This window comes from Delphinus delphis, chromosome 6 (genome assembly GCF_949987515.2).
Source record: "Delphinus delphis chromosome 6, mDelDel1.2, whole genome shotgun sequence".
Taxonomy (NCBI): domain Eukaryota; kingdom Metazoa; phylum Chordata; class Mammalia; order Artiodactyla; family Delphinidae; genus Delphinus; species Delphinus delphis.
In genome coordinates, this window is record NC_082688.1 from 59,462,345 (window position 1) to 59,481,485 (window position 19,141).

Below are 19,141 nucleotides of genomic sequence, written 5' to 3' on the forward strand. Positions count from 1 at the left end.
AATTGTAGTGTTTATTTAATCTCATAATGTGCCATTAAATAGACAAAGAAAATACAGTCTAGATCTTGAAAATATGTTTCCAACTATTCAGGTGACCATAATTATTCAGTTTAATTCTTTAGATTCTCAAAAGAAGGTAGACTATTACTAAATATACTTGAAATCTCCAAATACTTATTACATGCATTTATTTTTCTTATGAGCTAGGAACACCAAAGCTTCATTTTTAAAAACGTTTTACCATTTTTCTGCCTTTGTTGGTATCAGACAGTCATTAGTTTCGACTTTGATTCATTTTTGGAAAGTAAATCCATGTAAGATATTATAATGACAAAAATAAAAGGGCTTTAATTTCCAAATTATATTAAAATGCAGCCTCTATGTTTTTAAGGTATTTGAAGTTCAAATGAAGGCAGTATCTGAACAGCACAAATTCCCAAAAGAAGACCTAGCACCTGCTGTGGGATGCAAAGGTTTTATAAATGTTGTCTTGTGTAAAGACAATGGCAAACATTGTGAGGCCTTTTGTAAATATGCCTGACTGCTTCTGTGTTTTAGCAGAAATATTGAACTTCTAACCATTATTCTATAAAATAAAGGAAATTATTTTTTAAACATATGATTATCACCTTTTCCTTTTACCTTGGGAATTAATTTGAAATTATATATTGTACCAGTATTGAAAAAACTATTTTTCTATAAAAGAGAATGAAGAATAACAATAAATCTGAAAATCTGATACTATGTGTATACAGTTTTCTGTGTCGATAAATATGTGCCTGCTTCTTATTGCCACAGCATTCAAATTAGGTTATCTGGCCAGAATTGCATACATAATGCTGGACCACTAATTGGTAACAAATTGGCCAGAACGAATCTATTAAAATTCTTTCTCTAGGGCTTAGAATCACTGGAGACCAGTGGTTCACTTGAGAGGAGCAAGCAGTGGATTTTGTTGTATTATGAGAGAGCCTGGCTTCAAAGGTACAAAGCCTCTGTCTCTGGATTTTAGTTCTTCTCATGAGAGTCAAAGAAAATGTTTGGTATTTTTCTTTCCTTTTCACATTTTAGGTTATTTCTTTATTGTGAGTTACAAATCACACAAGAAACTTGTAAAAGTACAAATGTATACAGCTCAATAAATTATCACAAACTGAATGCTCATGTAATCAACACTCAGATCAAGAACTAGAACACAACTAACACAGAGAGGCCCACTTGGTCTGTCACTATGTGTGCATTTGTGTGTATGTGTGTGTGTGTATACACACATGTATATACACAACATACACACAAACTATATATATGAATGACATATACACACACAGTATGCATACACATACGTAAATACATATAGTTTAAACTCACTTGATTACTTCTTGTGGGTTATGCTAAAGCACAGGTTTGAATAAAATGCAAACCAGTTGAGGCAACACAGATGCATACGCCATGACTGTGGAAATGCAGCACTAATGTCACGTATTCATCAAAATTTTGCATGGCATATTGACTATGTGTTACCAGAGAGGGACAATCCTTTGGACATGTCATGTAATGTCATTGAACATATTGTATAATGTAATCATGATAAACTATTATATAAAAACTATATATATATATTTGTCTGTTTCCAGATTTTTTGTTCATCCTATAGTTTTGCCTTAGTTTTGACCTTTATACAATTGAAATCATACACTGTATTTTCATCTTTATTTAGTTTCTTTCCCTCAACATGTACGTGTGATTCATTCATCTTGTTGCTTGTAACTATAATTATTTTTCATTTCTATAGAATTCCATTGGATAGATATTACGTGATTTATATATTCAATCCTCTATTGACAGATACGGATTGTTTCTACTTTCTAGTTATCATGAATAATTCTATTATAAGCATCCATTTATACATGCACACATATTTTTCTTGGCTATTTCCTAGAAGTAATTTACTAGAGTACATATGTTCTATTTTAGCAGACACTGCTGAATAGTGTTATCAAAGTTGCCATTGTTGCACAAATTCACCAGAATATATTTATATTCTGCTTAGCTTTAGCCATCAGTTTACTGTGTAGTATAATTATACTTTTAATTGTCATTTTTTTATTAATGTGTTTTAGTGTATTTTCATATTTTTGTCATATATATATACATGATTCATACAAATATATATTTTTTTATTTAAGGAGATACTTTTCAATTTTCTTGTCCATTTAATGTGGGTTGTCTTCTCCTTATTAATTTGTAGAAGTGCTTTATATATTCTAGATATGAGTCCTTTGTTGGTTATACTTGGTGAAATATATTTCCCACTCCACAGCTCACCCTTTTACTCACTTATTATGCCTCTTGTTGCAACTTCATTCTTAGTTTTATAGCAGTCAAATTTAACCATCTCTGTCTTTCTTTTTGTGCCCCATGTATTATACGAAGTGATCATATATACATATTCTTCTCTATCTTCTTCTGAAAGTTTGTTATTGTATGATTCTTCTGCCTCTCACATCTAATCCAAAAACCTACCTGAAATTAATGTTTTGCTCTGTGTGATTTGTGGTAAAATGTTATTATTTTCCAAATTGACCCAATAAAACTTATTGAAAATACCTTGCTTTTGCCACTGCTCTGCAATGCTAGTTTTGTCATAAATTAAGTGTCCATAGATACTTGGGTGTTTCTAGATGTCAATGTATCCCATTTAACTATTTGTCTATATCACATGTGTCTATATCATATCTTACCACAACTTGATGTGGATAGAAGAGCAGGACCCTCTACCTTTTCCTTAAGAGTTTATTGCATATTTAAAAAATATAATCCACGTAACATAAAATTCACTGTTTCAAAGTGGACAGTTTAATGGTTTGTATTATGTTCACAATGTTGTGTAAACATCACCATTAATTCCAGAACTTTTCCAAAATCTGAAAAAGAAATCCTATACCTATTAGTGATCAACCCCATTTCTCCCTTATCCACTTCCCCTGGCAACCTCTAATCTGACACTCTGCATATGCCTATTCTGGACAAGTCATACAAATTAATCATACAATTTGTAGATGTTTTTGTCTATCTTATTTCACTTAGCAAAATGTTTTCAAGGTCCATCTATGTTGTAGCACATAGCAGTATTTCCCACCTTTTTAGGGCTGAATAATATTCCACTGAGTGGACACAGTACATTTTTTTAATCTATTCATTAGCAAAGAATAAATTTTCCTTATTTTCACTCTTTTTTGGTCAATTATGAATCATGCCACTATGAACATCCGTGGACAGGTTTTGTGTGTGAAAATATGTTTTTAGTCCTCCTGGGCATATATGTAGGAGTAGAATTTCTGAGTCATATGTTAATTCTATGTTTAACTGTTTGAGGAACTGCCAAACTCTATTCCAGAGTGGGAATGCCATTTTACATTCCTACCAGCAATGAATAAATGTGACAATTTCTCCATATCCTCGCCAAGACTTGTCATTTTCCACTCTTAAAAAATATGGCCATTATAGCCAGTGCATGTGATAGTATCTCATTGTGGTTTTGATTTGCATTTCCCCAAAGGCTAACGATGGTGAACAATTTTTCATGTGGCTCTTGGCCATTTGTCTATCTTCCTTGGAGAAACGTTTACTTTAATCCTTTGTTCATTTTTAGTTGGGTTATCTGTTTACTGTAGAGTTCTCACTATTCTTTTCATATTCTGGATATTAATCCCTTATCAAATATATGTAATTTGCAAACATTTTCTCCCATTCCATGGATTGCCTTTTAATTTTGTGTTATTTCACAAAAATGCACAATTTTCTATATAGAGGTTTCACACCTTTTAATAAATTCATTTCTATTTGATATTTTTATATTATTAAACATGGTACTTCTGTTTTCTATTTATCACTTGTATGTACAAATGCAATTGACTTTCTATTGACTTTACACTGAGCAATCTTAATTGACCTGTGTATTCTTTTCAATTTACTATCTGCACTCTCATATTATACACAAACAATGATGGTTTCATATATTCCACTTAAATCTTTGAACTTTAAAAATGTGCCTGTATACATGTATGAATGCATGCTTTGGGGTATGCACACTGGCATGTGTGTGAATGTGTATGCATTTTGAATCACTGCACTCACTAGGACTACTAGAACAATGAACAGAAGAGCTGTTCCTGGGCACCCTTCTCTTGATCTCAAGGGAAACTTACCATTAAGTTCACTATTTGTTGTAGGTGTTTGGTAGATATTCCTTATCATAATGAGAAAGATCCCCTCTATTTTCAATTTACTACGAGTTTTAGTTAAACAGGAATTTTTATTATTCATCTCATTAATAGGTATGTAATTATTCAGATCGTCTTATTCTTTCTCACATCAGTTTTGTTAAGTTATATTTTACTAGAAATTTACTTTACGCAAAATTTTATTTTTTTTAAAAAAGTTAGTTCCAACATCCTTTCAACATCTTTTTCGTATCTTCAGGATTTGTAGAAACTTCTATTCCTGATATTAGTATTGACACCTCTCTTTTTTTAACTTGGTCAGTAACATCAATATCTACCACTTTTATTAGGTTATTCAAAGAACCAATTTTAGTTTTGTTAATCCTCTCTATTGTATGTTTGGTACAATGTACAATATTTTTTCATTCTATTACCTCCTGATTTTTATTATTTCTCTCCTTCTGTCTTCGAGTTAAATGTGCTGTTTTCCCTCAGTTTGACATGGATGCTTATAATCGATTTTCTGCCTTATTCTTTTCTTTTATGTGTATTTGAAGTACACTTCACTGTAACATTGGTTTTAGTTTTTTTAATATGGCAGTTTAATTTTTATTCATTTCTAAGTATTTTAAAGTTGATTTTTTATTGAAGAAGTATTGCAAAAATGTATATTTTAATTTTCCTAATATCTGGAGATTTTCTGATTCAAATAACTTACGCACAAAGCACTTAACTCAACATGATGCCAATCCTCTATAAAATATTGAAACTTGCTTTATAATTCAGCATCTGATTAATTTTTATAAATGTTCTGTGTGTCCTTGAAAATGATATACATTCTGCAATTAAGTGCATTGTTCTATAACCATAAATTATATTAAATGTGTTAATCATGTTGTTCATTCAGATACTGGAAGATGCATGTTGTACACCCCCCCACCATGATTTAAGTTTGTCTTTTCTTCCTTTTAGCTCCATCTTTTAAAAAAAATTCTATATGTTAGGCTACACTAAGAAATACATACAAATTTATAATTTTTATATCCTTCTGTTCAACAGAAACTCTTCTTGTGAAGTAGTTCCATTTTATGCCTACTACCACATCTAAGTTCTGTTTGAAATTAATAGAAATGTCCCAGCATTTACACTGACTTTTCTCAAAAGAACAACAAATAATTTTAGTAGAAAAAAATGCATGTTAAAGTAAATATATAGGCTGTCAAATCACTAGTTAGAGTGGCCAGTGCATCAGGGAGAGTCAAAGGAGGATTTAACTGGAGTGAATACATATTACAATAGGGAAAAGTAGCTTATGCAACAACATGGATGGCGATGCATTCTATGTAGCTAGGGTCTGAGCATGTGGTGGAAAGAGATACGACCAATATTTGAACATGGTTTAAAATCAGATTTGAAGGGCTTGATAACAGCAAGACTTTTATCATTAGTGAGCAATGTGAAGATAAGGCAGAGAAGATTTTGGAGTAGGGTTCTGATGACCTTAACAAAGCAATCTGAGGAGGTAGCAGAGAAATATGAAAAGTAAAATTTTAAATGAGTTTTAGAATCCTGTAGCATCTCTTTGTGGGTAGTTCTAATAATCTACTGGACATGTAGACCTGGAGTTCAGGAGAAAGTTATAAACTGGAGCTACAGATTTGGGATTTATCAGTGTTTTAGGGATAAATGAAGCATGGGAGAAACGGAGGACACAAAAGTGATAATCAATAATGGATACTTAGGGGAACATCAACATTACTGGAAAAGGCAGCAAAAATGTAATAAGCAAAATTGGTTGAGAAACTTGATAGACATTTCTCAAGTTTAAAGGAGGAAGGAGCCAAGAACAAATGGCGTCAGCAATGCAAAATGTTCTTCAGAGTGTTCCAAGATGATGACAACAAAATTTTGGCCTTCACTATTGCCTTTAGTAAGAGACATTTAAGCAGAATATTGAGATTAAAAGTTGAACACTTTGAGTGATAAATGGTAACTTAAAGAATTATAGTTCATCAAATATAAGGTTTTCTCTTTTGAATTTTGATGAAAAAGGGAGGAAAAAGGCAGAATAAAGGTTGGAGGGTGGTGATAGAGTCAAGGAAAAGTAACTCTTGTTTACATATAAATTATGTTCAAAAGTTTAGGTCACCAGAGAGCCTCACCCATAATCTTACTCTGCTTTAAAAATATCTCGGGCTTCCGGGAAGATGGCGGAAGAGTAAGACGCGGAGATCACCTTCCTTCCCACAGATACACCAGAAATGCATCTACACATGGAACAACTCCTACAAAACACCTACTGAATGCTGGCAGAAGACCTCAGACCTCCCAAAAGGCAAGAAAGTCCCCAAGTACCTGGGTAGGGCAAAAGAAAAAACAGAGACAAAAGGATAGGGACGGGACCTGCACCAGTGGGAGGGAGCTGTGAAGGAGGAAAAGTTTCCACACACTAGGAAGCCCCTTCACCGGCGGAGACTGCGGGTAGCGGAGGGGGAAAGCTTCGGAACCGCAGAGGAGAGCACAGCAAAAAGGGTGCGGAGGGTAAAGCAGAGAGATTCCGGTACAGAGGATCAGGGCCGAGCGGCACTCACCAGCCCGAGAGGCTTGTCTGCTCACCCGCCGGGGCGGGCGGGGCTGGGAGCTGAGGCTTCGGTCGGAGCGCAGGGAGAGGACTGGGGTTGGCGGCGTGAACACAGCCTGCAGGGGGTTAGTGCGCCACGGCTAGCTGGAAGGGAGTCCGGGGAAAAGTCTGGACCTGCCGAAAAGGCAAGAAACTTTTTCTTCCCTCTTTGGTTCCTGGTGCGCAAGGAGAGGGGATTAAGAGCGCTGCTTAAAGGAGCTCTGGAGACGGGCTCGCGCGTGGCTAAAAGCGCAGACTCCAGACAGGGGCATGAGATGCTAAGGCTGCTGCTGCCGCCACCAAGACGCCTGTGTGCGAGCACAGGTCACGCTCCATACCTCCCTCCTGGGGAGCCTGTGCAGCTCGCCACTGCCAGGGTCCCGGGATCCCGGGATCCAACTCCCCGGGAGAACGCACGGCGCGCCTCAGGCTGGTGCAACGTCATGTCGGCCTCTGCCGCCGCAGGCTCGCCACGCACTACGTGCCCCTCCCTCTCCCCGGCCTGAGTGCGCCAGAGCCCGCGAATCAGCGGCTCCTTTAACCCCGTCCTGTCTGAGCAAAGAACAGACGCCCTCCAGCGACCTACACGCAGAGGCGGGGCCAAATCCAAAACTGAGCCCTCGGAGCTGTGAGAACAAAGAAGAGAAAGGAAAATCTCTCCCAGCAGCCTCAGAAGCAGCGGATTAAAGCTCCACAATCAACTTGATGTACCCTGCATCTGTGAAATACATGAATAGACAACGAATCATCCCAAATTAAAGAGGTGGGGTTTGAGAGCAAGATTTATGATTTTTTTTCCCTTTTCCTCTTTTTGTGAGTGTATATGTGTATGCTTCTCTGAGATTTTCTCTGTATAGCTTTGCTGCCACCATTTGTCCTAGGGTTCTATCATCCGTTTTTTTTTCTTTTTTTCTTAATAATTATTTTAATAACTTTATTATATTTTATCTTACTTTATTTATCTTCTTTCTTTTTTCCTTCCTTCCCTCCCTCCTTCCTCCCTCCCTCCCTCCTTTCTTTCTTTCTTCTTTCTTTCTTTTTTTCTTTCTTCTTCTACTAATTCTTTCTTTCTACTTTTTCTCCCTTTTATTCTGAGCCGTGTGGATGAAAGGCTCTTGGTGCTGCAGCCAGGAGTCAGTGCTGTGCCTCTGAGGTGGGAGAGCCAACTTCAGGACACTGGTCCACAAGAGACCTCCCAGCTCCACGTAATATCAAACAGCAAAAATCTCCCAGAGACCTCCATCTCAACACCAGCACCCAGCTTCACTCAATGACCAGCAAGCTACAGTGCTGGACATCCTATGCCAAACAACTAGCAAGACAGGAACACAACCCCACCCATTAGCAGAGAGGCTGCCTAAAATCATAATAAGGCCACAGACACCCGAAAACACACCACCAGATGTGGACCTGCCCACCAGAAAGACAAGATCCAGCCTCATCAACCAGAACACAGGCACTTGTCGCCTCCACCAGGAATCCTACACAACCCACTGAACCAACCTTAGCCACTGGGGACAGACACCAAAAACAACGGGAACTACGAACCTGCAGCCTGCAAAAAGGAGACCCCAAACACAGTAAGTTAAGCAAAATAAGAAGACAGAGAAACACACAGCAGATGAAGGAGCAAGGCAAAAACCCAACAGACCTAACAAATGAAGAGGAAATAGGAGGTCTCCTGAAAAAGAATTCAGAATAATGATAGTAAAGATGACCCAAAATGTTGGAAATAGAATGGACAAAATGCAAGAAACATTTAACAAGGACCTGGAAGAACTAAAGATGAAACAAACAACGATGAACAACACAATAAATGAAATTAAAAATACTCTAGATGGGATCAGAGTAGCAGAATAACTGAGGCAGAAGGACGATTAGGGGACCTGGAAGATAAAATAGTGGAAATAACTACTGCAGAGCAGAATAAAGAAAAAAGAATGAAAAGAACTGAGGACAGTCTCAGAGACCTCTGGGACGACATTAAATGCACCAACATTCGAATTATAGGGGTTCCAGAAGAAGAAGAGGAAAAGAAAGGGACTGAGAAAATATTTGAAGAGATTATAGATGAAAACTTCCTAATATGGGAAAGGAAATAGTTAATCAAGTCCAGGAAGCACAGAGAGTCCCATACAGGATAAAGCCAAGGAGAAATACGCCAAGACACACATTAATCAAACTGTCAAAAATTAAATACAAAGAAAGCATATTAAAAGCAGCAAGGAAAAAACAACAAATAACACAAAAGGGAATCCCCATAAGGTTAACAGCTGATCTCTCAGCAGAAACTCTGCAAGCCAGAAGTGAGTGGCAGGACATGCTGAAAGTGATGAAGGACAAAAACCTGCAACCAACATTACTCTACCCAGCAAGGATCTCATTCAGATTTGATGGAGAAATTAAAACCTTTACAGACAAGCAAAAGCTGAGAGAATTCAGCACCACAAAACCAGGTTTACAACAAATGCTAAAGGAACTTCTCTAGGCAACAAACACAAGAGAAGGAAAAGACCTACAATAACAAACCCAAAACAATTTAGAAAATGGGAATACAAACATACATATCGATAATTACCTTAAATGTAAATGGACTAAATGCTCCCACCAAAAGACACAGATTGGCTGAATGGATACAAAAATAAGACCCATATATTTGCTGTCTACAAGAGACCCACTTCAGACCTAGGGACACATACAGACTGAAAGTAAGGGGATGGAAAAAGATATTCCATGCAAATGGAAACCAAAAGAAAGATGGAGTAGCAATTCTCATATCAGACAAAATAGAATTTAAAATAAAGAATATTAGAAGAGACAAAGAAGGACACTACATAATGATCAAGGGACTGACGCAAAAAGAAGATATAACAATTGTAAATATTTATGCACCCAACATAGGAGCACCTCAATACATAAGGCAAATACGAACAGCCATAAAAGAGGAAATCAACAGTAACACATTCACAGTAGGGGACTTTAACACCCCACTTTCACCAATGGACAGATCACCCAAAATGAAAATAAATAAGGAAACACAAGCTTTAAATGATACATTAAACAAGATGGACTTAATTGATATTTATAGAACACTCCATCCAAAAACAACAGAATACACATTTTTCTCAAGTGCTCATGGAACATTCTCCAGGATAGATCATATCTTGGGTCACAAATCAAGCCTTGGTAAATTTAAGAAAATTGAAATTGTATCAAGTATCTTTTCCGACCACAACGCCATGAGACTAGATATCAATTACAGGAAAAGATCTGTAAAAAATACCAACACATGGAGGCTAAACATTACACTACTTAATAACGAAGTGATCACTGAAGAAATCAAAGAGTAAATTTAAAAATACCTAGAAACAAATGACAATGGAGACATGATGACCCAAAACCTATGGGATGCAGCAGAAGCAGTTCTAAGAGGAAAGTTTATAGCAATACAAGCACACCTTAAGAAACAGGAAACATCTCAAATAAACAACCTAACCTTGCACCTAAAGCAATTAGAGAAAGAAGAACCAAAAAAAAACCCAAAGTTAGCAGAAGGAAAGAAATCATAAAAATCAGATCAGAAATAAATGAAAAAGAAATGAAGGAAACTATAGCAAAGATCAATAAAACTAAAAGCTGGTTCTTTGAGAAGATAAACAAAATTGATAAACCATTAGCCAGACTCATCAAGAAAAAAAGGGAGAACACTCAACTCAATAGAATTAGAAATGAAAAAGGAGAAGTAACATCTGACACTGCAGAAATACAAAAGATCATGAGAGATTACTACAAGCAACTCTATGCCAATAAAATTCACAACCTGGAAGAAATGCACAAATTCGTAGAAATGCACAACCTGCCAAGACCGAATCAGGAAGAAATAGAAAATATGAACAGACCAATCACAAGCACTGAAATTGAAAGTATGATTAAAAATCTTCCAACAAACAAAAGCCCAGGACCAGATGGCTTCACAGGTGAATTCTATCAAACATTTAGAGAAGAGCTAACACCTATCCTTCTCAAACTCTTCCAAAATATAGCAGAGGGAGGAACACTCCCAAATTCATTCTTTGAGGCCACCATCACCTTGATACCCAAACCAGACAAGGATGTCACAAAGAAAGAAAACTACAGGCCAATATCACTGATGAACATAGATGCAAAAATCCTCAACAAAATACTAGCAAACAGAATCCAACAGCACATTAAACGGATCATACACCATGATCAAGTGGGGTTTATTCCAGGAATGCAAGGATTCTTCAATATACGCAAATCAATCAATGTGATAAACCATATTAACAAACTGAAGGAGAAAAACCATATGATTATCTCAATAGATGCAGAGAAAGCTTTTGACAAAATTCAACACCCATTTATGATAAAAACCCTGCAGAAAGTAGGCATAGAGGGAACTTACCTCAACATAATAAAGTCCATATATGACAAACCCACAGCCAACATCATCCTCAATGGTGAAAAACTGAAAGCATTTCCACTAAGATCAGGAACAAGACAAGGTTGCCCACTCTCACCACTCTTATTCAACATAGTTCTGGCAGTTTTAGCCACAGCAATCAGAGAAGAAAAGGAAATAAAAGGACTCCAAATCGGAAAAGAAGAAGTAAAGCTGTCACTGTTTGCAGATGACATGATACTATAGAGAATGCTAAAGATGCCAGCAGAAAACTACTAGAGCTAATCAATGAATTTGGTAAAGTAGCAGGATACAAAATTAATGCACAGAAATCTCTGGCATTCCTATACACTAGTGATGAAAAATCTGAAAGTGAAATCAAGAAAACACTCCCATTTACCACTGCAACAAAAAGAATAAAATATCTAGGAATAAACCTACCTAAGGACACAAAAGACCTGTATGCAGAAAATTATAAGACACTGATGAAAGAAATCAAAGATGATACAAATAGATGGAGAGATATACCATGTTTTTGGATTGAGGAATCAACATTGTGAAAATGACTGTACTACCCAAAGCAGTCTACAGATTCAATGCAATCCCTATCAAACTACCACTGGCATTTTTCACAGAACTAGAACAAAAAATTTCACAATTTGTATGGAAACACAAAAGACCCCTAATAGCCAAAGCAATATTGAGAACGAAAAAGAGAGCTGGAGCAATCAGGCTCCCTGACTTCAGACTATACTACAAAGCTACAGTAATCAAGCCAGTATGGTACTGGCACAAAAACAGAAAGATAGATCAGTGGAACAGGATAGAAAGCCCAGAGATAAACCCACACACATATGGTCACCTTATCTTTGATAAAGGAGGCAGGAATGTACAGTGGAGAAAGGACAGCCTCTTCAATAAGTGGTGCTGGGAAAACTGGACAGCTACATGTAAAAGAATGAAATTAGATCACTCCCTTACACCATACACAAAAATAAGCTCAAAATGGATTAAAGACCTAAATTTAAGGCCAGAAACTCTCAAACTCTTAGAGGAAAACATAGGCAGAACACTCTATGACATAAATCACAACAAGATCCTTTTTGACCCACCTCCTAGAGAAATGAAAATAAACACAAAAATAAACAAATGGGACCTAATGAAACTTCAAAGCTTTTGCACAGCAAAGGAACCCATAAACAAGACCAAAAGACAACCCTCAGAATGGGAGAAAATATTTGCAAATGAAGCAACTGACAAAGGATTAATTTCCAAAATTTACAAGCAGCTCATGCAGCTCAATAACAAAAAAACAAACACCCCAATCCAAAAATGGGCAGAAGAGCTAAATAGACATTTCTCCAAAGAAGATATACAGACTGCCAACAAACACACGAAAGAATGCTCAACATCTTTAACCATTAGCGAAATGCAAGTCAAAACTACAATGAGGTATCATCTCACACCAGTCAGAATGGCCATCATCAAAAAATCTAGAAACAATAAATGCTGGAAAGGGTGTGGAGAAAAGGGAACACTCTTGCACTGCTGGTGGGAATGTGAATTGGTACAGCCACTATGGAGAACAGTATGTAGGTTCCTTAAAAAACTACAAATAGAACTACCATATGACCCAGCAATCCCACTACTGGGCATACACCCTGAGAAAACCATAATTCAAAAAGAGTCATGTACCAAAATGTTCATTGCAGCTCTATTTACAATAACCCGGAGATGGAAACAACCTAAGTGTCCATCATCGGATGAATGGATAAAGAAGATGTGGCACATATATACAATGGAATATTACTCAGCCATAAAAAGAAACGAAATTAAGCTATTTGTAATGAGCTGGATAGACCTAGAGTCTGTCATACAGAGTGAAGTAAGTCAGAAAGAGAAAGACAAATACTGTATGCTAACACATATATATGGAATTTAAGGGGAAAAAAAAAGTCATGAAGAACCTAGGGGTAAGACAAGAATAAAGACACAGACCTACTGGAGAATGGACTTAAGGATATGAGGAGGGGGAAGGGTGAGCTGTGACAAAGCGAGAGAGAGGCATGAACATATATACACCACCAAACGTAAGGTAGATAGCTAGTGGGAAGCAGCCGCATAGCACAGGGATATCAGCTCGGTGCTTTGTGACCGCCTGGGGTGGGGGTGGGATAGGGAGGGTGGGAAGGAGGGAGTCGCAAGAGGGACGAGATATGGGAACATATGTATATGTATAACTGATTCACTTTGTTATAAAGCAGAAACTAACACACCATTGTAAAGCAATTATACCCCAAGATGTTAAAAAAAAAAAAAAATTAAATGTAGTTTGATGTAGGAATCATTAACTCCACCATATTTCAAAAACCTCTACTTTTTTTTCCTTTTATATTATGTTAAAATAGTATCTATATATTCACTCATCCATTCAGAAAAAAAAAATTATGAATCAGAAACAAATATGACTGAGACTGAGTTTCTGCTTTTAAAAGGGTCATGTTAGCGCAAACTGTAGTAAACAAATAATTGCCAGGTATGGTAAATGTTATAAGTATTTGTACATAGAACCACAAACTGATTATACAAACGTGCTTTGAGATTCTAGTGATATAGATACAATTCTCCAAATTGCCAAAATCAATACCGTTTCAGAGCTCATATGGCTACTGTTTGCCTACTCCTTTTGCTCAGAGGGATCAATGGTAGCAATACCTTAATTTCTCCCCCTGACCGTGACAATCCTAAAGACTAAGCAACTGAGTGGAAGAACTAGAGGAGTTTTATCATGGATGGATTTCACTTGGATCCTGTGTACTTTTTGTAAAGATCAGTTTCAGTCTCCCACTAGAAGGCCAATTGGATTCATTTTGTCTGTCCTATTTACTACTGCACATCTGTGCCTAGAATCTAGAATTGAACACTTGGAAGGGACTACATAAATGTTTGTTGAATCAACTGCTATTTTCCGGCTGAGTTTTTGGTATTCACGGTACCAGTGATGTCAACTCATGAACCCATCACCTTTATACTTCAGGCACTTCATTTCTCAAAATTCCAACATTAACCACAGCACCATGGGAGAGAGGTAACCTCTCCAAACAAGTCCCCTCATGGTAACAACTACGGAAACCCTATCACAGTTTCTAACCTAGAAGGACGGGTAGAACCAGTTAGAAATGTCTCATAACCAGATCCTTCATTCCCATCAGACTCAGAAGAAGTTCCCAAGTTTAATAATTTTGCAAATAAGCTGATTCTTGGTTATTTATGCTCTGCTGAGGCACTAAGCCAGAAATACCATTTTCTAGGACCTAAATCTGATTCTGACACGTTTGGTATCCCGTTGTTCCCAGTCTGTTTCTTCATTAGCAAATACTCTAATGATCTACTCTACTTGCCAGCCCCTACCCTGTGTTTAATTCTAATTGGCGAAGATGCCATAATAAATCCCTTAAACTTTTATTTGTATGGCAAGTTTCACTAGGAGACTCCATCTCCTGCTAGGTTTTCATCTTTCTGCCGGCTGGCTGATCTGCTCCTGCATGGCTCTATAGCACCTTGAGACCTGTTAAAGACATATTTGGATCTCCAGAGTGGATTCCACCTGCTTGAAATATGCTTTATAAAAGAATAATATGGAAAAACCCTATTAGTGTGTTTATTTGTTTTACATGTTTAATTGAGAACACATTTTGAAAACAAATATCCCTTTTTTACCCCTATGTGGAGTAGTTTCTTGGAAACAGAATGCTTTTTATTTCTACATAATAAAGTCTAAAAGCAGGTGTTTGGGGCAACTAGATATATGGAGAAAAATCACTGAAGTCCTTGGTGTTCACAGCTAGTCCTGTAGATGGTGTTATACAAAGTGATTCATAAATACCTAAATGAGCTACAAACAATTTTCAGTTAGTTGGTGTTCATGGTGACTCAGATGGCAGGTGATGAAGCATGGAAATTGTTTCAAAGAACACATTTCCAACATAAAACGTACTGTTTTCTTGAGTGATTCCCGAGGAGATATTTTTTTTAGTTCCTGTTGGAATAGCTGGTTCTGTAAACAGAATCAGTTCTACTTGTTGTGATTTTTCCTTGTTCATGGTAGATTTTTTAAAAAATGTAGAAAGATATCAGACCAATCATTTTAATATTATATAAGTTTAAGGTACACAGCATTATAGTTCAAGATCTGTATAAACTACAGAGTGATCACCACTACAAGCCTAGTTACCATCCATCACCATACCTTCACCCAGCTCACTGCCCCCCCCCAAATCCCTTCCCCTTTGGTAACCATCAGCTGTTCTATCTATGAATTTGTTTTTGTTTTGTTTCTTTTGTTTTTTATAGATTCCACATATGAGTGTAATCATCACACCAGTCTTGAGAGAGGAAAAAACAACAACTGCATTTTGCTTTCTTAGTGCCCTTTATTTTGCCATGCCTAAGTTTGGGAATTAGGTTGTTCTGGATTGTAAGAAGCATTTTAAAACAAGGAAATGTGATCCTGCTTCACAGGTTTCAAACAGCTGCCACTATTTTGAAGAGTGACTTCAGGAACTAGATTTTATGATAACTGCATCCAAACGATGGAACTTTCATCAAAGAATGGGGTATATTTTTATTTGTCTGTTATTTGACACATATGTAAGGCTCACTATGGACCAGGCCCTTCTCTGCTATACATATTTATTCACTGGGTACTTAAAATAGCCTTAGCAGGTACATGTTACCATCACCATCTCCATTTCATAGGAAGGACACAAAAGCACGGAGATGAACAATCTACTCCTGGTCACACAGCTAGTAAGTAACAAAGCCAGGATTTGAACCCCAGCAGTGTAGCTCCACAGTCTGTGTCCTAAACCATTTTATTATACTGTTCCTCAAGGGGCCTAATAAAAAATAACAAATGAAATATCGTACCATATGCCAAAGATGGGAATAAGTCTCAGAGAAAGCAAGTTTCAGCAACATCACCACGATGAAGCCTGCACAAGTATCTCCTTGTCAAATGACCAGTGCCCCTCTCCCTTATCAAAGATTAATACGTTGACTAGCATTATAACTTACAACTGGATATCCAAACAGAGAACAGAGCTTCCCTTCAGGCTCTCTAACACCTAGCAAAAATCACACAGTGATTAAAACTTCTATTCTGACGTCAGCCAGACGGAGTTTTGGATCTTAACTCTTAATCTTACTATCGCTGAGCAAGTTATTTATTCCTTTAAACATTTAATATTCACTACAACCTAATTAAGAAGGTAGTATCCTTATATCCATTTATACACAACAAAACTGAGTCACAGAAAGTTTTAGTAACTTGCCCAAGGTCACACAGCAATGATGGCAGTCTTGTTTCCTACGCAGGCAGTCTGGCACCAGAGTGCAAGCTCACTGAGTCACATTGAGAATTAAATGAGAAACACCTTCTCTCGCTGACATCCCTCAGTCAATTCTTTATTTTGTTTTTGAAGCATCTGTACCTCTCCTGAGCACTTGCAATACTTAGGTAATACTTTATTTTGTTGTAAAGAGATTTTATAAAAATTTGTCTTCCACTGTGACCTAACATGTTGGAAACAGAGACATTGTTGCTTTGACTCACTGAATAACTAAAGATAATGCCTTACACCCAATAGGTCATTCAGCACGTCAAATGAAAGGATTAAAGAGTAAATTAATCAATAAATGATAGCCTGAAGTGCTTGGCAATTAATAAGTGCTCAATAAATAGCTATCATTAAGACTATAAACTGGAACATAATCTAATTCATCATACAGCTTTTATGTGAGATCTCCAGCAACTTTAATGATACCAAAAATTTGGAAACTGTAAATATATGCTTGAAAATATCATTTGCATGGAGTTCCAATGCAGCAGTGGAACATTATCAATATATCAGAAATCAATTAAAAAAATCCCTTTGAAGCTGATTCCCATGATAACAAGCTAACTAATAGCTATGTAGAATAAATAAATGGTTTTGGTTAAAACATTCTGTAATGTCCAAAGACAAGTGGATTGGTAAAACATAGTTAACATGAAAAATACTTAATTCTTATAAATTAAAATATGGAACTATTTAACCAAAATAAAGTACAGTTGATCCTGGAACAACAGGGGTTTGAACTGTAGGAGTCCACTTACATGCATCTTTTTCACTAACTACTTACTACACGACCCACATGGTTGGCTGAATCCGCAGATGCGGAACCATGCATAGGAAGGACCTACTGCAAAGTTACAGGCAGCTTTCAGACTGGGGTTTGGTGCCTTAAGTCCCTCATTGCTCAAGGGCCAACGGCAGACTCAGACTAAAATGCAGACATTGGGAAGGAACCAAAGTTCATCATATCTGAGCTTTTTCTTCAATAATTATTTTAACTAGCTATAGATTGAGTGGCTATGTCTTAGATGCAGCATGGGAATAAAACAGCTTTATGTCTTGTGCTATGCTAAATATAAACTTTTTTTAAGGATGAAATCAGTCATTCTATTACTTTTGTTGATGAGCTGTTTCCTAGAACTAAAATCAATCCCACCTGGAGAGAGAAGTAGAGCAAAAAAAAAAAAAAAAAAAATTTTCCTTTCTCTTTCTTCCACAAAATGACTCACAAAATGAGATCAGAATTTGGAAAACATCACTCCATTCCATTTCTCTTTCTTCAATCACCATCACTACCCAAATAATTTTGGCTGAATCTAGCTTCCTGGACAATCTCTGGGTAAAAACCTATATGGTCATGGAGAATGCAAACAGACAGCAAGATGATGTAACTCAGCCCACTGAAAATGGATACCCTTTAGCTAGAGGTCATTCTTTTAATTTCCAGGACAAATAACTATTTGTATATACCAGGACAAATTACTATTTCCTTCAGCAGTACCACCATGATTTTTACTCATTTACATATCACAACACTTCTCAGAAGATTTTAGCTGTTTCATTCTCCTGCACAAACTTTCTGAAGATTCTAAACTCAAGAGCAAAGGATCCCTTTTATTGCTTATAATCCTTACCACAGTCTATGTGACCTTACATAGTCTGCCCTTTGCCTACCTTTATAACCTCAATTTCTTTCCCATCTTTGTACTCTAGCGTATGGGCCTTTTTTTTTTTTTTTTTTTCCATTTCTAAAATTCACTGTGTTCCATCACCTCCACAATGCCTTTGCATATGGTGTGGTGAGACAGGAGTAATGTATTGAGACCAGGTCTGAATTACATACTCAGCAGAAGTTTATATCCTGGGAAAGACTATTCAATGTTAGGAGACGAAGTTATACAAGATGTGTTCGAGAAGCACTTCCTTTTGACAGATGTGGTACTCATTTTTTTTTTTAACTGTCATAAGACACAGTCTAGAGAAGTATACTGCCAAAACAAATGCCTGTACCACAAAGCAAAGTGAAGAAAAAAGACACGGAATATCCTGAAACTGCAAACTGTACCAGTTCTAGATGTGTTAGAAAAGTTGAACAGTTAAAAACTCAGCTGAGCCTCCTAGAAACCTGTTAAAAGAACAGCAGCAGGAAATTGAACATTAGCGACATCTCCATTGCTACAGAGAAAAGTATTACAGAAATAAAGAGGTTTCTGATGTTTCTAAAGGTGCAGATGTTTTATCAAGGCTTGGAAAAAAGGGAGGGACCATTCTGGGGAGTAGTTCCTGACAGAGGTATTAGGCCTCACCTGACCAACCTGCGAATACATGCTTCAGGACTATCAATAGTTTCAAATCAAGCTGATTTTCCAGATGAAACATGTGTGAGGTTAAACAACAAACTCTCCCAAGAAAGCATGTTACATAGGCTTAAGTATTTCCATATCTAGAGTTAGTGGTAGCATTTGGCACAAAGGACAAAACA

General features: G+C 36.8%; 1 protein-coding gene across 6 annotated transcripts in view; it reads right to left on the minus strand.

Annotated features, from left to right (window-relative positions):
• The window catches only part of PTPRD (protein tyrosine phosphatase receptor type D), a 2,140,681-nt gene that overhangs the window by 1,327,035 nt on the left and 794,505 nt on the right, over positions 1-19,141 (minus strand). The gene's annotated exons all lie outside the window — the stretch shown is intronic.